The sequence below is a fragment of the Equus quagga genome, chromosome 11 (genome assembly GCF_021613505.1).
Source record: "Equus quagga isolate Etosha38 chromosome 11, UCLA_HA_Equagga_1.0, whole genome shotgun sequence".
In the NCBI taxonomy this organism is placed as follows: Eukaryota; Metazoa; Chordata; class Mammalia; order Perissodactyla; family Equidae; genus Equus; species Equus quagga.
Window position 1 is genome coordinate 11820450 of NC_060277.1, and position 24288 is coordinate 11844737.

Sequence of the window (24288 nt, forward strand, 5' to 3'; positions counted from 1 at the left end):
CACTGTTGACTGATAACTTCTTGAAATAACTTGTCCGATATTTCCATAACTTCCAGGTGGACGGTAAAGATTTAGTTCTATAATACCTGGTATAGTGGCTGCTGGCCTGTGCAGGCCTGGAGTGGACTGAGCAGTCTGGGAGTGGTTGCCCCTGGAGAGACAGACAAACTGAGAGGTGGGTGACTGTGTGACCAGGTCTCCTAGGGACTGAAGAGTGAGCATCGGCTGGGCTCAAGAGGACCAGTGTCCAGTGAGAGTCATCGCTCCGTGCCACTGCTGCATCCTTAAAAAAGCCTCTGTGAGCCGAAGGGAGTGCAGTGTGTTACTCTAAGTTTTAAAACATTAACCTGGAGTAAAAACACCATGATGTCTTCGGGATCTTGTGGCGTTTGTAGCACGTGTTGCTTTTAAAAAATTTGTAATTTGTTTTGATTTTGTTTCTTAGTCTAAATCCTCTGAATATAAGTGTAATATGAGTTCAGTAGCATGTGAATTCAGCTGTTTTATATGGCCAATGAATTAATAATAAAGGAGGCGAAAGGATGAGTCTGTTGCCTATCTGTTATTTCTCATGTTGACTTTAAAGAAATGTTTTCATTTTTAGTTTTATGTTTCACATATAACAATAATTAGTTCAAATAAACCCTTGTTTTGTTAACCTAGTATTGTTTGTTATAGGATAAAAATGGGAAAGCCAAACAAGCTATGTTATTTTGATAAAATTAAAGAACTTAAGCATCTGTTTTTGGTGACGACGATAATAAATCTACTGATTTACTGAACAATATTTTTGCTTTTAATAGAGTTATAAAGTTAGTCATCAACAATAAATTATTATCTAAAAAGATGTCATATGCAGCTTAAATTCAACTATATTTGAATAAAACATATCCTTCTAGACCTAAGAGTCTACGAAGAGGGGCTTCCCCGTGGCCAAGTGGTTAAGTTCAGGTATTCAGCTTCTGTGGTCTGGGGTTTCGCCGGTTTGGATCCTGGGTGCGGACCTAGCACCGCTCGTCAGGCTATGCTCAGGCAGCGTCCCACATAGCAGAGCAAGAAGGACCTGAAACTAGAACATACAACTGTGTACTGGGGGGCTTTGGGGTGAAGAAGAAAACAAAAAAGATTGGCGATAGATGTTAGCTCAGTGACAATCTTTAAAAAACAAAAAAAGAGTCTCTGAAGAAAGGGTATCTGGTTGGGCATTTCCATGAGAACTAATTTCTTTGTCTTATGGCACCTGAGGTTCCAACTGACATCTCCTGTCAGAGTAGTGAGAGAATTTCTCCTATTGCATGAGAATTAATTTAATTTAATTCCTAGAAGCTTATGTGGGTTTACAATAATTATTTTATTGTCAATATTTAACGTAAAATCTTGGATGTAGATTTAGAACCAAAGAATAGATGTTGACAAATAATTAAAACTAAATTGTGTGTTTATTTATTATATCTTTGACGTCTTTTAAACACTAGATGGCACTAAAAATATATCATGATAAATTCTGTCATTCATCAGACGGGACTAATTTATGATCTCATAAGATGATGCATTCTTTGTTTATATTTTTTCAAATATTTAAAACAGTTTAAGTAAGTGCTACTAGGGCAATTGATCACTGAAATAGCTAATCAGATTTCCAAATGGTGGAAATACATAATTCATAATTACAATTATTCTAAGTGTTATCTCAGTGGCCCACAGACAATGCCTTATCACAAGCTTCTTCATCATATGAAATTGCTCCCTCCAAGTTCACTAAAGGAAAGAAATATGCTGCAAATGGAAAGAATGTATAGGTGCTTGAACTGTCTGATAATCTGATTAACAAAGGTATGAGTCATATGAACATACTGATAAAAGATTTAAATTCTTAACATGCAAAGCTTCCTCCACAAAGATAACACCACTACATGAGGACATCAGTGACCCGTGATTAATTTGTCATCGAGCCAAGGAATATTTACAATTAGTCACTGCATAGAATACTTTGAAATGACCTGAAATCTCACATTTTAGAGGGTTTCCGAAATTTGATAGTCACCCTAAAAATTGACTCATCATCAATAATATTTTGTGAAACTGAAAGAAACGTTTAGATACTATTGATAATAAACAAATTTTGGTCATTTGTGACAGAGGAAAGGCTGTTGCCTTCAGTGTCATCCGGAGACGCGACTGAAGAGTGTGGCCTGTCAACGGGGAGAGGTGCGTCAGACAGCAACACAATCCAAGTGCTTCCACAGTTTCGGGATCTTGTGATATTTGTAGTATTTGACTGCTTTTAAAAGTGTCTAATTTGTTGTAACTTATTTTCTCATTCCAAATGCATATTCATTTTTCTATGTAATTTTGCATTCTTTTTCTCAAATAGGGCTCAGAAAAACTGTGTAAACTTCAGGCTGTGCAAACCTGGATCCACTCTGCTCCAACCCCTTCTAAGTCCTGCTAATGCCTTGGTCCTACTTCACTCTCTGGTCTTATCTACATTCAGCCCTAACCTTGTGTTCCTATAACAGGTAATTATTCGTTGTATTCCACACAGTCTATGCCTTTTTTCTCTTATTGGACTTTTGCTTATCTTGTTCTCTTTGTTTTTGATGCCCTCTCTCTTCATATTGCCTCTCTAATTTCTACTTGCTGAGGTCTACAAGAGCTCGTTCATATATTATTTCCTTCACAAAAGGGGCTCTGATCTCTCTCCCAAATCCCCATATTTTCTCAAGCCAGTCAAGAGTAATTTCTCCCTCATCTAGAAAAATGGATCCTTATTTCTTTTGGGACACATTCCTTGAATACCTTGCATTATATATATTTTTGAATATACGTTATTTTCCTTATTGGGCTCTTAGCTTCCTGGTGAAAGAGTCTAAATCTTCCCCATATTTGCATCTCTTATGGTACCTAGCACAGTAACTTATTCATCACGGGCAATCCACAAATAGGTGTAATACAAATTAATGAATGCATGAACACTGTCTGATCTAAGAGTCACAGCGTATGTTTTTCTCCACCTGCTTACTTGAACTTTCAGTACTTTGACCTTAGCGGCTGCTTATATGTAACAACCAGAGAGTCATGGAGAAAATAAGGAAGGGTGTATTCTTCTAAGTTTACAGGAAAACATGGCTCTGTCTCGATATAGACAACTTTACCAGACCATAGTCACCTCTTCTACCATATTTTTAATCTCTATCAGGACTCAGCAAACTACAGCCCACAGGCTAAGTCCAACCAGCTGCCTGTTTATGTAAATAAAGTTTTATTGAAACACAGCTACACCCATTCGTTTTTGTCCTGTGTATGGCCAATTTCAAGCTACAACAGCAGAGTTGAGTAGTTGAGACAGAAGTCTCAGTGAGCAAGTATAGTGAGCAAGCCTAAAATCTTTACTGTCTAGCATTTTAGTAAAAAAATTTTGCTGATCCCTGGTCTAAATCTTTTTGGTACCACTAGGTAGCCAGATGACGGGTAAAAAGAGCCCAAAAAGTTTTCTTTAAAAAAAAATCAGTGGGGAATGAGAGAATTACTACAATTTCATTTTTCGATCTTTCACGTTTTCAGAGTGAGAGGCTAGTGTTCTGTTGGTGCATAGACACCCCGTTGGATAGCAGGAATTGTTCCACAGAAAAAGGAGAAGGAAGTGGGGTATGCTAGCGTTTTTGTTTCTCTTTGCTCAATTTTGGCTTTAAATCAGGGTTAATTTCTCTTAATGGAATCCAGACGTAAATCCTGAAATAATTCACCGGATTTTTCTTAGGCCTTTTGGAAATGGATAAAGTTGTACCATCTCCCCTAAAATAGATGATGTATTCATAGCCAAACCATGAGTACATTAACATGAAATATACCCTTTCCTATAGTGTTAATGAACTAGTGTGTTATAAACTTATACATATTTGTAAATAAATGCAATAGAAAGAAAGCTGACACCAGATTGTTATATATATATACACTGAAAGAATCTGTTTCTTCTTATATATCTTAACTTAGTGCTCTAAAAATTGGCTCCTGAGCACTCAGTTTAAAAATCCAACCAGCTGTCTTAGACCTTATTTTTTATGATTTCCCTAAAACTTTTATCACTGTTGACGTTCTCCGCCTTCTCCAAACACTCTCTTGGCTTCTTTGATGTTGCACTTTTGTCATCTCCATCCACCTCGTGGATGATCCTTACCTACGTGGCCTTTTGCCTCTTCTTCTTTCCCTGAAACTATCAATGTATCACAAGCCTCAAAGCTGGTCTTATGTTTCTCCCTTTATTCTCATTCCTAGAGAGCTCTTCTTTTTTCGTAATTTCAGCTTGTATCCCTCTGTAAATGATCCTCAACCTTTTATTTCTATATCTCTTTTTCCTTAATTTCAGCTCCACAACTGTAAATGCCAACTAGAATGTATAAATTCAACTATCTTGCCACTCAGGAACCTCCTAATTCTGTCATTTTCTTAGTAATTAAAACTCAAAGTGTTATCTCGGTCCTGTCTCTGGCTTCCTTCTTTCATAACATCTCATCATCTCCCGCAGTGAAACAAAGGTTTCCCCAATATCTTTGCTAGTATCTTGGTCCAAATCAAAATGATTCCACACTTGTGTGATACTGAGTATTTTGACTAGATTCCCTGACTCTTTCCGTACCCAATCCATTTTACAACTTATATTCAACTTACTTATTTAATACAGTCAAGTGCCACAGACTGACATTCCGGTTCATGACAGACCACATATATGATGACAGTCCCACAAAATTAGTACCATAAAGCCTAGGTGCACAGTAGGCTATACCATCTAGGTTTGTGTAAGTATACGCTATGATGTTCGCACAATGATGAAATTACTAACCATGCATTTCTTAAAATGTATCCCTGTAGTTAAGTGCTGCATGACCGTATTTGAAGGGAAATAAAGATTCCAGAAAATGCATTCTCTTCATTAATATTATTCATAATTAAATCAAGAGGAATAATTTAATGATAGAGGGTTTGTTCATTCATTTAATATTTAATTTAATAGCTTTGATATGCCAGGTCTATTCTAGACTCTGGAAATAACATAATAAATAAATAAAAAAAAGTCTCTGCCCTAATGGAGTTTATGTTCTAGTTGGAGTAATAGATGGGAAATGAGATCAAGAAATAGATTTATGATATGTTAATTATATGTCCTAGGGAGAAAAATTAAGAGAGTAGGAAGATATGAAATGTTGAAGGAAGATTCCACTAAAACAGTGACTCTTCAGTAAAGAAAGGAAGAAAGTAAAGGAGACAGCCATGTGAATATATGGGCGAAGAGCATTCCAGGCAGAAAGGCAACCAAAAACAGAGAAAAGATGCCTAACATATTTAAGGAATAACAAAGAGGCCAGTGTGACAGGAACAGAGTGTACAAAACTGAGAGGATTAGGGACGAGGACAGAGAAAAGGCAAGGGGGGCAGATCTTGTTGGGTCTTGTAGGTCATCGTAAGAACTCTGGCTTTGTTCTGAATGAGAGAGGGATCCTCTGGAGAGTTTTGTGCAGACAAAAGGAACATTATCAAACTTAGATTTTAAGAGACTTGCTCTGACTGCTGTGTTGAGAACTAGGGGAGAAAGGATAGAAAGAGGAAGACCTGTTAGAAGGCTACTCCAATTCTGTTGTTTAATTTAGGCTTCCCGGGAAGCAGCCTCTGAGATTAGTGTGAGAGGTTTATTAGTTCTTTTGAAACTGACAACTGTGAAAGGGAAGGGAAGAAAGCAGGATTGGACAATGGCAAGGGTTGTGTTGTCATGTAATGTCCACAAATTCTCAGCCAACCCAGAAGGGGATGGCCACTCAGACTTGTCCTGCCTTAAGGTAAGAGGACTGGGCCTCTGTCCTCCCATGTTGGCTAGTGACTGGATGTGGGATGCCCCCAAAAGAGAATATGACCTTGAGTGAAATGGCTTTCTTCAGTGAAGGCAGTTTCCAAAGAGGGCCAGCAGCTGAGTTTCTGTCTGCCAGAAGAACTCCCAGTGGCTGGGGAAACTAGTCCTTCAATCCTGAAGGGGATCTGGGTGGTGCATCACTGCATCCACTGCACCAGGTGAGAGATATTGGTGGTTTGGACTAGAGTATGGGCAGTAGGGTGATGAGAAGCTGTCAGTCTGTGGATACGTTTTGAAGGTAGAATACGTAGGGTAGGATCAACTTAGCATGTTCTGATGGATCAAATTTGGGGCCTGAGAGAAAGAAAGGAGACAAAACTGACATCATAGCTTTTGGCTTCAGCAATTGGTAGAATGGATATGTCTTCAACTGAGGTGAGGAAAACTGTAGAAGGAGCTTGTTTGGGAATGGATATCAGGAGCTAAGTTTACACATACTTAGTTGTGGATATCTACCAGGCAGTGAAATGAATATACTGTTCTGGACTTCAGTGAGATGGCCGGGCAGGAGATGTAAATTTGAGTTGCCAGTCACGAGACTGGGTAAAACCCTAAAGGTGATGGCGTAAATTGACAAGAAAAAATCCAGGGACTGAGCACTGGGGCACTCTGACATTTGGAACCTGGAAAAATAAAGAATAACTAACAAATGACACTGAGAAGGGATATTTAGAAAGCTAGGAGGAAAATCAGTTGAGTGTCATGTCCTAAAAGCCAAATGAAGAGAATGGTTCAATAGGAGAGAAGGCAGTGTTTCAAATGCTTCTAACAGGGCAAGTAAGAGGAAGACTGAGAGGTGGTTTAGCAATGTAGAAGTTTAGTAACTTTGACCAGAGCAATTTTGGTGTAATGTTAAGGGCAAAAACTTGTTTAAAATGAATTAAAGGGACAACTGTGGAAAGCGTATGTACAACTCTTTCAAAGAGTCTTTCTCTAAAGGGAAGGATAAAAATCGAGCGTTAGGTAGAGGAAAAATAGGGACAAGAGGAGGAATTTTTAGATAGAAGAAATAACAAGTTTTATATGCAAATGAGTAATGATCCAGTACAGTATGAAAGGTTGATGATAGAAGAAAGAGGTGACTTGCTGATGTTTATGTAAAGCTATATAATTACTTATATTTAGTAAATAATATTAAATATCTGGTAATGATGGCTTAAGATACAGAACCTACACTCATGTGCACATAATGACATGGACCACATATATGACAGTCGTCCTATGAGATTAGTACCATATAGCCTAGGTGGACAGTAGGCTGTACCATCTAGGTTTGTGCAAGTACAGTCTATGATGTTCATACAATGACTAAATTGCCTAATGACACCTTTCTCAGAAGGTATCCCCATTGTTAAGCGACATATGATTGTATTTAATCTTTTACTTCAATACATTTCTATTATTTTATACAATGGAATATAAATTATTGCTACAAGAAACTTCACATGCAGATCATTGTTTTACCCTGGCTTCCTCTTAAAGCAACTCTGAAACACAGGCTGGAGTGTAGATAGTTGAATTGGAGGGTGATCCCATCAAGCACAAGTGCAGGCAGTGGGGTAGGAAACAGAGAAAATAAAACAGTTGGTAACATATGTGATGAAAGCTGTGGGCTCTGTCTGTGCCATTAACCAATTTATTGCCCCTTCTCTCCAAATCCACCCTTCATTACCCACTTTGCGATAAGGGGTTGGAGCCTTTAAGCATGTCTCCTCTGCAACAAGCATGATATTAAGCTTCGCAGTAGAGGGTGCTGGGGGACCTTACAGGAACAAGGAGATTCTCTCTCTGGTTCCAGTGTGCTCCTCTCAACAGCTTCCTGCAGCGTGTTCTTTTTTTGGTCTTTGCTGGGTGGCCAGCAGCACACAGCGCCCTCTTGTGAGTAGTTTCTCATGTAGAGCCAAGGTTAAGGATCACTGATCTGTAAGGTAAACCCAGATAAAGTTCAGAGAATTCGCTGAACTTCAACACTTATGTAAACTCTCAGCAAACTAGGAAAAAACGGAAATTATTAAAAACGATAAAAGGAATCTACAAAAACCTTATAGCTAATGTCCTACTCAATGTTGAAATATTCATCACTTTTCCCTTGAAATTGGGGAAAAAACAAAGAATACCCACTATCAAGATTTCTACTCTAGACTGCATTAAAGTTGCGAGTCAGTACCTTTATTTAAAAAGTCAATAAAAGATATTGATATTGAAAGAAGGAAATAAAATCACTGTATTGCGGAAGATATGGTTGTGTACATAGAAAATACAAGAAAACCTACAGATAGGTTAATAAGTTTAGCAAGATTTCTGAATACAAAGTCAACATACAAAGACCAATTTTATTTCTACATATTAATTTCTATATATTTTGTTTTTGTATATTTATTTGTGTATATATACACACATATGTAAAATAGTACACAAAAACTATCAAATACTTTGTAATAAATCAAAAGAAAGATGTACGGATTATACACTGAAAACTGAAGTATTTCTGAGAGAAATGAAAGAAAATTCAAATAAATGGGGAGATATTTAGATACATTGACTGGAAGACTCAATTTTCCCCAAATTCATGTATAGATTCAACATCATACCAATCAGCATCAAGTGGATTTTATTTTGATTTTTTTAAAGAAATTGATATGCTGCTTCTGCATTTTATGTGGGAATGAAAGGGACCTAGACTAGCTTAGGTAACCTCGATGAAGAACAAAACCGTAGGACACGTGCTACCAAACGTCAAAGCTTTTGATAAACTTGGAATATTTAGGATGATGTACTGTTGCTGCAAGGATAGACAAACAGACCAAGGGGACAGAATGCAGAGCCCGGAAGTAGATCCAGATATATACAGTCAACTGGCTTAAAATAAAGGGGCAACTTCAATTTAGTGGGAGAAGAACGGCTTTTTTAATAAATTGATACCAGAGCAATTAAATATTAACTTGGAAAAAAATGATTCCTTACTCTTACCTCACGCCACACAAAAAAACCAATTCAAAATGTCTCGTAAACCTAAATATTAGAGGAAAAAGAATGAAGCTTTGGAAGGAAACATAGGAGAATACCTTTACGACGTTGAGGTGGGCAAAGAGTTCTTAAACAGATATGAAAAGCACTAACCCTAAAAGGAAAGATTGATAAACTGGACTTCATTAATTTAAGAATTTCTTTTCATTAAAAGACAATGGAAAGAGAAAAAGACAAGCCAAATCACAGAGTAGGACAAGATATTTGCAATATACATATTAAAAAGATTTGAAACAGAAATATATAAAGCACAGAACAAAATAAAAAAATAAAGTAAAGACTTTGCAGAAGAAGATATCCAGATTACCAAGAGGCAACTGAAAAGGTGCTCAACATCACTAGTCATCAGGGAAATACTAATAAAAACCATATTTAGACACACTACATATCCACCAGAAAGACTAAAATTATAAGGGCTTGTGAACAATAGTAACTCTTGGGGAGGATGTCGAGTATCTTTGCTGATTGGAGAGTAAATTGGTACAAAAGCTTGGAAAACCATTTGGCAGTATCTTTTGGGAACAGAAAGATAGGGGCCAGCCTGGTGGCGTGGCAGTTAAGTTCGCATGTTCCACTTCTCAGCGGCCCAGGTTTCGCCGGTCTGGATCCTGGGTGCGGACATGGCACCGCTTGGCAAAAGCCATGCTATGGTAGGCGTCCCATGTATAAAATAGAGGAAGATGGGCATGGATGTTAGCTCAGGGCTAGTCTTCCTCAGCAAAAAGAGGAAGTTTGGCAGTAGTTAGCTCAGGGCCAATCTTCCTCAAAAACATACAAAAAAAAAGATAGACAGTGACAGATAGATAGATAGATAGATGATAGTTAGAGAAAGGATAGACTGATAGATGATAGATAGATAGATAGATACTGCCAAGCAGTTTTCAAAAGAACCAATTTGTGTTTATATATGTATCCAATATTTGGTGTCTATCTATCTATCTATCTATCTATCTATCTATCTATCTATCTATATCTATCGCCAATATTTGAGCAATTCCACTCCTGAATATGTATCCATGAATCTTTGTTAGCAGTGTTATTCATAACAGCTTCAATCTGGAAACTACCCAAGTATCTTCAGTAGCGGAAGGAATGAATACATTGTGGTACATTCACACAATGCTGTGTTAAACAGCAAGAAAAATAATCAAATACAGCCTTTGGAAACAACCCGGATAATCACAGACATAATATCGAGCAAAAGAATGCTGGCACAAAAGAGTGTATGCTGTGTGATCCCATTTACATGAAGTTCAAGAATAGGCAAAACTAATTTATGATCATTGAGACTGGAGTAGTGGTTTATTTGGAGGGATAAGGAAGGGGCATGACACACAGATGGGACATGAGGGAGCCTGCTGGAAATTATATCTTGATCTGGGTGGCTGTTACACAGGTGTAATCCGCCTAAAAACCTTTTGAGCTAAACACTACAGATTTTTATAGTTTACACTATGTAAGTTATACTTTAATTCAAAAGATCATGTACCGAGAATGGGAGGGGAGTAGCAAAAGAGGAGGTTTTGAGACATACGCAGTATATTTGAAATAGTTACTGTGAAGACTGAGAGAGTAAGCTAACCAAAACAAAGAAGGGCCATCGAGAGCCCAGTGCAGTTGAAAATCATAGATTTTTACAGGAGTTCTCTCACTGCCTTTGGTATAAGTCTAGAGATGGTACATAGTTGAATCTCAGATAGATTTAGTGGGGAAACATTTTGGAGTGAATATCAGATATTTGCAATAGAGGGGTTAGAATTCTGCACCTTGGAATTTCCCTGGACAAGAAAAGCAGTAAAGACAGGGGAGAATGATGGCAGTGATGAGGCAGAAGAGTCAAGGAGCTGGTGATTTATGTAATCACTAAACAAGCGTAAAGGGAATATCTTCATGAGGGGGCTGAAGTGAGAGAGCTGTAGTAAGAGAGAGATTTGGCTAAACTGATATTTCAAATACGCAACAGTTTTAGTTATTAATATGGTCACAGGTCAATTTTCCTAGGAAGCAGTGTCTGAGAGAGAGAGAGTAGAGTGCAGGAAATTTACTGAGGAGGGCTCTGGGAATTAACATCTAAGAGAGAGTGAAGGAGCAGGACTGGGCAGAGAGAGAAGTTGACCTGTGACGCAAACAAAACAAAAGCCTCAGTTGACTCCACACGGAGCTACGAGGTTAGTATGATGCTTCAAAGCTGAGGCAAGGGGGCTGGGCTTTTATGTTTCCATACTGAGCAGTCATTGATTATGGGCTTTGGTGAGGGGAAAGTGGTGTGATCTTGGGTTTGGTGGCTTTCTTCAGCCAAGGAGATGTCCCAGGGAAGGTGTTGGTAGAAAGCTGTGAGCCACCAGTGCTTTCAGGTTCTGGAGGAATGAGTGCTGCAGCCCTGAAGGGAGATTCAGGATAGTGTGCCACAGCATCCCCCCACGGCTGATAGTCTAGGGTTGGCCAGGAGCTAGCTAAAGAGAAGGGTGGGAAAGATCCCTAAAGATCAGGCAATCAGAGAATCGAGAGGCCAGAGGGTTGGACAGATTATTCACATGGATATAAAGTCATCAAAGATGACGTAAGGAAAAAGGAAATGTTACGAATTGAACTAGGTGCTATGTTCTCATACATTACATTAACTTCACGGCTGGGATGTGGTTAAATGCCCTCCTTATTTCCCAGGAATTGTTGCTTCATAGACCTTGATTTCTCCCACCCCAGCTTCAGTTTTATGCTAATCTGCTAGGCTCACATCAGTTCCTCCTTCATCAATGACCTCAGCTCAATTATGGGCCTCTGGATCATGATCTTCTTTAATATACAGAGTCCACAGGTCATCCTCAGTAACTCAAGCTTCCATGTAAATATCCCATCAAATAACCTAGCTGCTTGGTTCCTTGACTACCTTACTTTCAATGACTTCTGTCTGCACCCACTCCAACTTAGCCACCCACACTCCCATGGCCACATAAATGCAAGAGTGACATAAGCATCAAAGTAAAACCATTGATGGGCAGTGACATAGACCCATCTGAGATTAACGAGTATGAGTTTTTAGTGGCACCAGTCAGCAAGATCCTAGAATTTTTTCTTTTTCTTTTAAAAAAATCTTTAGCAGTATTTAACAAAAAGTAGTAGAGAAAAGTTTTGCTCCATGAGAGTGACTGGAAGCTAAGTATGCTGAATAATTCAAGGCACAGCTAATGGTCTGGGAGCCCATGATAACTAGGGAATTAAGAAAGCTCAATAAGGAATTGATAGTCTAGGAGATAATGGAAGGATCAGTGGACTTCTAGTCTCATCTCTCTGAGATGAAAGGCTGCATAGTGGTCTTGGGGACATGAGAGGACAGCAATGACAAGAAAGTGTGGTCAGAGTGGACAACTGAGGTTTAATGTTTCTGGGATGGAGCAGATCCTGGTTATGACAAAATCTAGGAGGTAGCCTGAGAGTAGCTGGAGTAGAAGTGGAGGTGACAGCTCTACTCTAGGTGGGACCATCACTTCTGGTGTTTGGATGTATAGAAAGAGTTCTGATTGCTGCCAGAACTTCCCTGAGACTTGTGGAGAAGAATGTGTACAGTTTGGTGGTGAGAGGTCTCTAACCCAAGAAAACTAGTAATCTGAAAGCTAATCCCTCTTAATATTTGAAGAAATGAATTCTTTAAAAAGGTTGTTAAATTGCTTGCTCTTTCCTTCTACAACTCTTGAAAATTTTATATGACTTCAAGTTAGCATTTAATTATATACATTATATGCATATATACATAAAATGACTTTTAAACTGTTTCTTGTAATTTAATTTTTATCCCCCTTGAGATAGTATACCTCTGGATGGCAGGAAGTTTTATTCAAATCGCCGGAATGATTTTTCTATTTCTCTGGTTTCTTCCATAAAGATAGGCCTGAGAAAGGATATGGAATAGGGATACAAGAAATACAGGACATTTTGGTGGTTCCAACTTTATTATTGTATGCTTTCTGCACATATATGTATTTATAATTATTGGAGTTGGCTTTAACCTCCAGGGGACTATTGGCCTAATTGGGTCTTCTGGACAAGCTTCACTTTATCGTGAGGTTTAGGAAAGTGAACAGGTTAACTTGAAGACCTTTGCTCTCACCTTTGCAATCCACAGTTAACGTTTTCTTCAGATTTACCTTCTCCAGGAAGGCATTGCTGACAACATCCTCCCAATGCCAATTGCTCCTTTGCCCCGGTTCCATTTATCCTTGTGTAATCACTTCCTATGAAAATCACATAATTTTATTTTCTATTTATAAATGTATTTTGATTCATTTTTTTCTTTGGACTATAGGTTGTGGGATGTAGCTTGATTCTTCCTCTTAAGCTTGGGTATCAATACCAGATAATTTATGTTGGAACTTGGAGTGACATGAAAGATAATGTAATTCACATTATCTACCCCTTCATTTTATAAACATAGAAACTGACACAGAGAATAGGTAAAGGATTCAAAGACTTATCTGTGACCACACAGCTTGTTAGTGTGTAATCTCAGTTGTGCAGTGTATATGCTAGGGCATCCCCATGGTCATTCTGTACGTTAAACCCTGTCAGAGCTAGCCCTCAGCAAAGGATGGAGGGGTTAGGGTACATTGCAGCAAGTAGCTGGATGGTAGCAAAAGGAAGATCAATTTAGAGCAGGTGAATCAGAAGAGACCCAGAAGGAATATAGGAAATAAAGGCTGAGCTACAGTGCGATGAACCAGGCTTCACAGTCTGAGAGCGGGCCTTGGCAGGAGGATGACTGGGCAGCAGAGATCAAGAGGTACTGGATCTCAAGGCAACTAGCAGGAATATGACCTTAGGAGAAACTGATGGCCTCAGAAGTCAATGAAGGAAGAAACCAGGGTGATGGATGGATCATCTACACGGATGTTGAAGTCTTCAGGAATAAGGGTGGAATTAGGCTGGAGAGAGAGACTGAAGTCAACACTAAAAGACGGAAAGAGACTAGGACATACAAGATGATAAGTACATACCTACAAGAGTAGGGTGTGGTAAAGTCTAACTAATGAGCACTTCAGATGATCTGGGGCTTTCGAAATAAGAATGACGAGGAAAGGAATGGAGTGTTGTTGGTGAGAAAGGATACACTCAACCAGTATGCCCTAAGAAATGGGAGGTATGGGAGAGAAAGAGCCTTCACATGTGAAAGGAAAGTGAGCCCTCAGACATTTTCATAGGGAGTGGTTCTTAAAATGTGGTCCTTGGATAAGTAGCATTGGCATACTCTGTGAAAATTCATCGCTTCATCCCCACCTACTGAACCAGAATCTCTGGGAACGGGGCCTGGGACAATGTTCTAACAAGCTCTTCAGGTGATTCTTTTTTTCAGTACCACTAAGTCTTTATTTATTCATTGTATTTTCCCAGGGAAAGAGAGGGGAAGGGAGAAGGGTCAGCATGTGTGTTACAAAATGATAGCAAATGGGAAAGGAAACACTTGGAAATCAACCATCAAATAAACACTCCCCAGTGATGAGGTCACCAAAAACAAGGGCGCTCAGTCTCCTGCAGTTCAGAAATGAGAGGACGGGGTCAGGGAAAGAACAGAGAGGCATATGTTTTCCTACCCTCCCTCCCTCCCCATAAATTCAGGATATCACACAAAGCTTTGGTTTCTAGCAATAAACAAGGAGTTACAGCCATCTCTCTCCTATAAAAAAATCTTGTGGCCACTTTGACATGTTTCTTACACTTGTATGAAAGTTCCTGAGTGACTTGAATATGCATTCATTTTCCCTTTCTTGGTCTTCTATCCCCACTTTCTACATGGAAGCCCCCCTCCCCTCCTTTGCTTCTCTCTACTCTATGATTAGAGATTAAAGGAGAGTTGATCCGTCCAAATAAAGCAGAGTAAGTGTTTGGAATGAACCATGTCAAGGAATGGTCTTGACTCATGAGGTTGGAACAAGAGATAGAGTGTTTCTAACTTCTTCAGGATTTTTGTGCAAATCATTGAGTTGTGAAGACATCCCACAAATTAAATGTGCATGTGTGTGGGTGTCTGGGCTTTTTGGGAGGAGATGGAGGAGGGAGTAGAGTAGGATTCAAGTTTTTAGGACAGAAGAGCTGGTCAAAAATAGAAACTAGGGGGAGGAGAAGACCAAAGAAAGGATGGTTCAAGATCCGCACTTCAAGGAAAGGAGCCCCCACCCTTGTATTTCAGATCCTTTGCCTAGTGCAGAAGCTTTTGTCAAAGATGCTTTGGCCATTTGTCTCTCAATACAAAAGGAAGTCTGTAAACAATAAAACCCTAAAAGAACGTGGAGACAGACCAAATATATTTACACAAAGTAGGCCACCTAGCAATCACCAAATCAACGACTTGTGAAGTCCTACAAAGCTCAGAGGAATACAATAACCAGAGGGGGCAGCAGATGAGGGAGACAAGAACCCAGGATCAGACACACATCACTGATTGTTTTCTATTCCATTCTCCCTCTTCCGACACAGTGAGGTGGGTTTGCGGTGATCTCACAGAGTGTAAATGAAACCCCGTTTTCTCCTTTAGCTCTCAGGACATTAATCACTGTTGCAGCAAGGCAGGACCCTGGCTCTGGGCACCACAAAGAAGCCATCGCTTATGGTCAGTCTGGAAGCGAAGGAAGAAAAGCCTAGAATTTGAAAAGGTTAAGGATTTTAGACCTTACTTCACGTGTCCATCCCTGGGCAGCACAAGATGAGTACAGGGGTATCCTTCTTAAAACCTATCCTTACAAATTCACATTTTTTACAAAAACACACACATACACCCTTTGTGCATGGTAGGCCTGGCCCAATCCAGTGAAGGATGGATCTTCTATGTACAGTGAGTCCTGGGCCCTGGGATTGGAGGTCTGGAACAGGAAGCCATTATTAAGGAAGTAGACACCCTTCACCCAATCTTGGCTTCCCCTCTGCACCGTCCACTTGGCCCAGGCTCTCCTAACCTCTCTGTACCAGCTTTCCTGGTCAGACTAATTTCCAATCTTCCAGTAGGAGATAAGTCATGGGGAAACCCAGTTTAAACCTAGTCTCCTATGAAACACTGAAGGTGAAGGGATTTCAAGCACACTATGGCAGAATATCCAGCTCTAGCTGGCAAAAATGAGGAAGTTCCAGAGGCTACACACTCCGAACAGTTGTCTCTGTGGTGATACAACCACAGGAAGTATTCCTGCTGTGCAGACCAGAGCTGCTCCCACTTATCCCTGAGATGCCTCATGTGGCTGAGAACACAGTGTGGGAACAAGGGCCTTAGATTGAAATGCACAAAAATACTAAACCAGAATGTTTATATTAGAAAAAAAGGTTAAAATGAGCAGGATGCACCACTCGCAGAGGGCAAGTGCAGTTGGACCGCTGAGAAAGTGGGACCCGAGGTGCAGTTATTCAAAGGAGCAAATGCACAAATCGCATTGGCCCAGAAGAGGGTGGGAGCGAGCTTAGGAGCAGCCATCTGCAGCTCTTCCCACAACCACCCCATTGCCTATCGTCACAACCCAGTGCTTGGGACTGTTCTTGGTGCCCCAGGCCAAGGGTGGGTTATGAAAGAACAAGACCGTTATGAGGGAACAAGACGTGGAAAACCCCTGCCTTACCCCTGAGAGAGTCGCTCCCACAGAAGGTGGTGGCTTGTACCCGTCAATCAGGCGTCAGGCTTAATCTTTTCACTCTGCTATGGGAAATGTTATAACACATCCTGCTTTAAAAGGAAAACAGCTTCCCTATCCAGGCCACTTTCAGAACCTGGAGATTCTGGGGCTGGAGACTCAGATAAAGCATGCAGGGAGGAATTTGCCCAAAGCCCTCGCATGTGTTTTTGGTTAGAGCACGGATGGAGTAACTTTGCCTCAATCCCACAAAGAGGGAAGAGGAGGTGATGTTGTGGACACTGGCCTGAGGCAGGAATCAGTGCCAGCTGCCCCCTATCCACCCTGTACCTACTTTCTCCCTTCTGCCAATGGATACTGGTCCCTTGAAACTTCCTGATCCCAAAAGCATAGCCCCTGTCTGCTGCAGCTCATTTTTGGGCCTCTGGGAGCAGGGCAGGGCTGTGAATCTCTTCTTCCTCCCAAAAGTAGGCTGGCTTTCCCTGGGAGCTGGGGGCCAGCGGGCCTTCAGTGGACACGAGGCCACCAGGTGGCCGATTCTCCTGCAGAAGGGGCACTTCTGGGGCTGGGGTGGCAGCTTGCATTCCTTGGCGATGGTCTAGTCCTCCATGATTGTAGCATCTGTCTTTCTTTGATTTGTGCTTCTGCATGTTCTTCCCTTTTGGACGCCTCGCACTCCCCAAACAGAACACCACTAGGTTCAGAGCCAGAGAACTAGAGAGACTGTAGCCCTTAGCCTACTTCTTAAAGGTGGACTCCACTGCCTCACCTCCTTCAAGCTCTGGAAGCCCTCCATGTGCAGTTTACTCTGGGCACAAAGACGTCCACCCGAGGGTCCAATCTGGCCCCTGAGCCGGTGGCCGTGGACAGGAAGCCCAACCCCACGCACACCGTGACCTGCTTACAGATTGCTGCACCATGCTGCAGCTGCGGCTCCTCGGCTGCCCAGGCCGTGTCCTCCCACCCTCCGCAGCCTTGGCGCTCCCACCTGCAAACTGCTGACGGGACACGGAGCCCACGGCAGTCGGCTGAGCCCGTGGTCCTGGGCCCCTGGTCAAGCAGCTGCTGGCCCCTGAGAAGTCCGGAGGCAAAAGGGTGGCGGGAGAAGAGGCTGTGGCAGCTTCTCCAGCACTCCAGGTGATGCTTATGATGCAACCATTTGAAAACCACCACGGAGAACAAGAGGGTGAGGAGCATGTTTAGAGAAGCCTATGAGGATATAGGAGAGTTTGCCTATGATAGACCTGTGGACTCCAGAGTGCATACTGGATGGGGTCCGGGGAGGGGAGGGGGAATGGGTTGGAGGTCAGATGGGGTGATGGGCAGGACATAGATATTTAGCATCTGGACTCTGGGACGGCTCTGGGAGGGCGGACTTGGGAAGAATCTCACTAACAACCGTTAGAGTCCACATGTCTGAAATATTTCAGGTCAGAATAAGATGGCAGTTAGCTGTGAAAAACACACTTCATTCAAGATCAGGTCATAACGGCAGATCTACTGGCTCCCACCCAGGTCTCATTGCAGTGGCACCTAATTGAAGTTTTTATTACCTGAAGAAAAACATGCCATTCAACTTCTCGGGTTTTCATCTTCAAGTGTGTCTAACATGAAAACTAATGTATTTTTTCTAATATCTGAAATAGAGAACATTTCATTTTTAATTTTGAGCCCCCTTAGGTCTGAATCCTCTAGAACTAGTCAGTTTACACATGTTGGTGTCGAGCCCTCTGGCGTGCAATAAATAGAACCAGCACAGGGGGTTCTGATTCTCCAGCTATTTTGAAAGTAAGACAAAACAATACAAAAAGATAGAAAACCTTTGCTTAATTGCAAATTATTTTGCTCTATGCTTCTCTCTCTTTCTCTCTCTCTCTCTTTGTAGTAGCCTAGAGGAGAGAGACAAGATGGGATAGGAAAAAAATGAGAGAAAAATGAGTTTTACATTTTCTACAGTTGACTGCTTTGTTCTTTCTACTGTTTAATGATACTAGATTATGAGCAATTTCTAAGTTTTTTTGTAATGTAAGTGCCTGTCTTCATCAGAGGTATTTTGAGGTGTTTTATTTTTCCTAAGACCATTCACTCTTGTTTAGCTAAATCTCAGTAATATGCATAAAAAACAAATCATTGAAATTTAGACCACTTGTTTTTAGCCATAAGTGGCTCTCATGAGAACTCACGTCTATTGCACTCAGTGCATATTTACTACGCATTATTAATTCTTTATGTTCACTAAGGCAGATATCTCAGTCTTAAAACTCCTTTGTATTCCATCGGAGTTCATAGTACATAGATCCTCAATATGTATGAGTCGATTTGTGCAGCTATGAACAATAGGATGGGTTCAAATTCATTGATCATCCCAGTTGGAAAATTTGAGATCTGTTCACTGCACATGGCTAGGTTAATGAGCATTTATAAGTGAAATGTCTGGTGAATAATGTGAGATAATGTGAGAATATTCCAGCAAAAAAAAGGATTTCTGAAAAGTGGGCAGTTATTCACACAAGAAATTTACAAAAGAATAATGATATATTGCAAAGTATAAGATTTGTACTTTTAAGCATTTTCCAAAGTTAGAGAAAAAAATATCTATTATAAATCCTTTTTGGAATCAAATATGTGTTTGACTACACTCTTTATTGCAATTTGCATACATCTATCCTCTGCAGAGACCTTTTGTTATCAATTTCTCCTTGTTTATTTATTTATTTTTCTGAGGAAGAGTAGCCCTGAGCTAACATCTGTGCAAATCTCCCTCCGCTTTATATGTGGGTTGCCTCTGCAGCATGGCTGACAAGTGGTGTAGGTCCGTGCCCAGGATACGAACACCCAAACCCAGGCCACTGAAGCAGAGTATGCCGAACTTAACCACTATGCCACTGGGCCAGCAGCTCCTGTCAATTTCTCCTTGTTGATGAAGACAGAGCAGTTGCTGCCTCCCTTGTGGACCTCAACTTTTACCCTTACTGCATCTGTCAGTCACATGGTATTTCTCTTCTGTGTGCCCCATCCTAGAAAGTACCCATATATGATTTTCTTTGCCTTGTTTCTGGACATAAATGTTTCTCTTGCTTATCTGTTACATCAAAGATTGGGGTTATTTTGAAATATTAAGAAACAAATGGAAACCCATATGGCAGAGATTTCTTAAAGAAATATTTGTCACCCCTTTTGGAATGATAAGCAGCCATTCTGTCCTCACTGAAGACAAAGCCATTGTCCATATGCTTAAGTTGCCGGAAAGTGCACTTAGAATTGGCATAAAGAAGAGTTTCTCTGCAGAGCATGTGGCTGGGCCCTCGGATGGCTGGCGTAATTGGTAGGTCGAATCAGAATAGATTTTTATTAATAAATCTTGGCTGGCTTCCTTAATAAAATCTGAATTATCTTAGACAAAAGTACATTTCTCATATTTTGGAAGTAAAAAAAACAAAACAAAAAATTATCACCAAAATGTCCTTCTTTAAAAGGCCTCAGTTCTTCCTGGAGCTGGTGATAATCAAATCGTGTAGAGCAGATTTCACCGAAGACTGTGAGGGCTGCCATGGAAAGATCATCAAGGTATTGTGTTAAGTAAAAAAAAAGCAAGACGCACCCAGGGGATGTCTAACTACGGCTGCTTCAAAAAGAGAAGTGGGGTGTTAAAGGACAGGGTTGTGAGAGAGACTTATTTGATTTTGAACCAAGTGCATATATTACCTATTCTGAAATAAATGAAAATGAAAAAATTTTTTAAAAATACTAAAAAAAACCACCAAAAGGAAAAAACCACAACCCTGAATCCATCTAATGTTGACCAATAGGGGAATAGTTAGATAAATTATTGTGCTCTATATAATGGAATATACTCTGCATCTATTACAAAGGATTCAGTTCAGATCCCGAGTGTGGACTTACACACTGCTTGGCAAGCCATGCTGTGGCAGGCGTCCCACATATAAAGTAGAGGAAGATGGGCACCGATGTTAGTGCAGGGCCAACATTCCTCAGCAAAAAGAGGAGGATTGGTGGCAGATTTTAGCTCAGGGTTAATCTTCTTCTTCTTCAAGAAAATGAGGTAGATGGGCATAGATAAATTAGTAAGTGATCAAAAGAAAAGCACAGTTTGTACACTTTCTTTCTGTGCATTTTTAAAGTTCACACAAAGAACATTATGTACATTTGCTATTCTATACATTAATGTTCTTTTCTAGAAAAACACACATGAAAGGATAAATAGGGATTACCCTTAGGGAGAGGAAATAAAGTGAATGTATGGGGAGGATGACTTTTATTTGTCATTTTTATACATTTCTGTAATATTTGTATTTTTAATGTGTATATATTATTTTTATTTAGTGAACACTTAAAAGTTAACTTGTCATGCTTCTGCGAAAAATGTTCAATGTCATATTCCATATTTTCCTAAGCTGATCTTAATCCAAATGGATGAGTCATATAATAGAAAATTTCTGTAAAATTTTCTCAAGGAGATAGATAGCTAATCCATTCTAGAGACCTTCTTTTTCTTTTCTTTTTTTCAGTCACAGTCTGTAGAAATAATTTATAAAAAATGGGTTGGATTTTACAAATTATTAGCAGCAGTATGATGAGGTGGAAATAGCAGTGGCCTGGGAGTCTCCCTGTGGCTCTTCCACTTGGGCGCCTTTAGCCTAAGAGAGGACAAGCTCCTATATTAAAGGAAGGGGGTGACTAATTCATCTTTAAGATTCTGTCCCACCTTAGAATTCCAGGATCCTAACTCCTATTGCTAGAAAGCAGAGGATTTGATGCTAATTTAAGCAGTTCTGTGAACCCTTTAAGTTTTTAATGTCCTGCATGATATTACATGTCAGCAATTAGGAATGCTGACTCTCAGTAGGAACATTGTACTCCAAGGTGTGTTGAGCAGTACCTAAGTAGAGACTTAGATGATTATGGTCAGGAGAACGATGGCCTCCAATGATATTCGTGTCTTCATCCCTGAAAACTGTGAATATGTTACCTTACGTGACAAGTGGACTTTCATATTCCTTTTTGCAGATGTGACTAATTTAAGGATTTTGAGATGGGAAGATTATCTTGGATTATCCCATGTAATCACAAGGGTCCTCCTAAGAGGGAGGCAGGACGGTCAGTGTCAGAGAGGGAGATGTGACCACGAAATCAGAGGTCATAGAGTCAGAGAGAGATTTGAAGATGCAATACTTCTGACTTTGAAGATGGACAACAGGGCCTCTGGCCAAGGAATGCAGGCGCCCTCTAGAATCTGGAAAAGGCAAGGAAATGGATTCTTTTCTTGAGCCTCCAAAAGAAAAAAACCCTGATCTCCACAAGAGTATCTTAATATCTTGATAAGGTTATGTTCTTTTAAATCACCAAGTTGTGGTAATTTGTTACAACAGCAATGGGAAATGAACACAGTGATTTATATGTAGAATTAAAATTTGAGGGCCATATAAATTGTATGTGTTTTCATCTCCTTTAATACAAATAGAAATTGTCAGCCAAAGCAAAACTGAAGAAAATTTGTGGCCACCCACTAACAATCAATAATATACATAAAATGCTGTTGTCTTTTATGGGCAAGCTATAAGAAAAGATCCATCAGTAGGTAAGTATTTTTAAGAAATATGTATATATTTTTATTTTAGTTCAGATGCCTGGCTTTTAATTGTAAATGTACACTATTTAAGAGGGAGAAATTGCAATAGGTATTTGATGAGACTAAGAATGAGGAAATTCAATTATGCTTGCTGTGAATGGTGGAAAACTTTAGGGAATTGTTTCAGTTTCTGTCTAGCCTTCTAGTGTAAGTAGTCCTTTAGGAAGATATGACATTTTTAGTGATATTAAATCCTTTCTGTAAGAATGAATGACACTGGCAACAAATACTTAACAAGTCCTGGTTTACTGCCCAACCATAGCCCTTTTTACTCTGGCTCAGCACTTCTCTGTTAGTTTCAATTTTATGTGTCAGGCACAACCAAAGTGGGACTTATGGAGAAAGGAATCTATAAACACAATATATTACAAGTGTCTTGTTTTCCTTCAGAGTTGACCAAGTTTACCAAGATTTACTGTGCTTTTATTTCTCGCTGCACAGACAGGGAGAGAACGTTGGTGAGAGAGGTCTCAATGGTCTTGATAGGACTGTATTTAAGCCAAGGTGACTCTTAGGGAGGGATAATTCCAGAGTCTTCCCCTTAAGTCCACCCTCTGCCTAATGGCCTTTGTTGTCAAGAAATCCCATTTCATGTCTTAATGGAGGGCATGTGAGGAGGTGGAGTGGATGGGAGGAAGCAAGTTCCTTGAACAGGATCAGACTACATATTCTGTGAGTGAATGAAAAAGGATCGACTATAACCAGAGAGACAGATCTTCTTCGATGTCAAAGGAAAACATATCTACACACATCTGCATACTGCCCTCTGGAGATTTTGTTTATTAGAGGTTAAAACTGTGGGCTCTGCAGACAGACTGTGTTTGAGATTTCGATCTGTCACTTACATGCTGTGACCATGTAGAGTATTGCATGACACTTACCATATCTTTAATATTATCTTTCATTGCAGAATGTTGAAAAATAGAAAAAGGAGTAAGGGAGGGGACTTCGCCATACTAGTGCTTCCAATATATGCCCACATAGAGAAATATAAAGGAAGAAACTATCCCTCAATTACATAAAATACAGTCATTTCAATTCACTTTTTTGACGCATAGTGTTTTGACTCATGATGCATTGTAATTAGGTATGTTTTCAGTGTCTAAATGCATTTTAACAATAAATCCATCTTATTTTAAATATATTGGATATCACTAACCTTGACACTTCTTATTTTAGAATTTTCGTGGGAAGGATTGAGAAACAACCATTGCTGTTATTCTTGAAATTTATTCTTAAACTTGCGTTACTAGATTGAATTAGAGCCATGAAATGTTGGTGCCCATGCACTGTAATGGGTTTCAGTTATCCAAACAAAATCTCTTTCTTTAACAGACGTGTAGTAAAAACCTGGCTAATTATGCATATAACCAGATATTTGATCCAATTCATTGGAAAGTCTGAAGATACTGACCAGCCTGGATATCCAAGGTATCTAACCTATTCTTTTTGTATTTTATTCTTTTTTGAAACATAATCATTCTTTCATTCTTAGAAAAAACATCCCAGTACTGTTTTTAATAATAAGTAAAATATGTCCTGATTCCACTTATTCCAGTTACAAAATGGGGGTAAGTTTGAAGTGGGGGTAGAGGTAAAAGAATTTTTTACTCTTGGCTGCTATAGCAAGCAGGGCTGGCTTTATGGGCTTGTGACATGTGTCATCGCACCTGGTTCCCATGCTCAGAGGAGTTTGGTGCTTGGTTTTAAGCTCTACTATCCTCTTGATGAAATTCTTAATATATTATTTTTGAGCATGTGGTGAGCAGAGGAGATATCCCGGGGTGACAGCCCTTGTGAATGTTTGTGATCTACCAGCAGTACCCCATGGTTCTGGCTCAGGCCCGTGGGCACAGTGTGCAGCATGCAAAGCAACTGGCCTGGCCTCAGGGCAATCCAAGGAGCCACTGGGCTGAGTGGCTGACTAGGGAAAGACTTGGAACCAGACTGGCAGTGTTGATAGTGGCAGCAACAGCAGAAGTGGCAGCTGCACTCCAGGGGAAAGCAGAGGGCCCTGGCAGCCCTAGGAACTGCGGGAGGCCAGCGTGTCCATTCATTTCCCAGGAGAGCTGGTCCCTGAAGCTTCTGCCAAATATTAACTATGG

At 40.1% G+C, this 24288-nt stretch overlaps 1 pseudogene; it reads right to left on the reverse strand.

Annotated features, from left to right (window-relative positions):
- Window positions 1-16943: 16943 nt before the first annotated feature.
- LOC124246679 (protein lin-28 homolog A-like) lies at window positions 16944-24012 on the reverse strand (annotated as a pseudogene).
- Window positions 24013-24288: the final 276 nt, after the last annotated feature.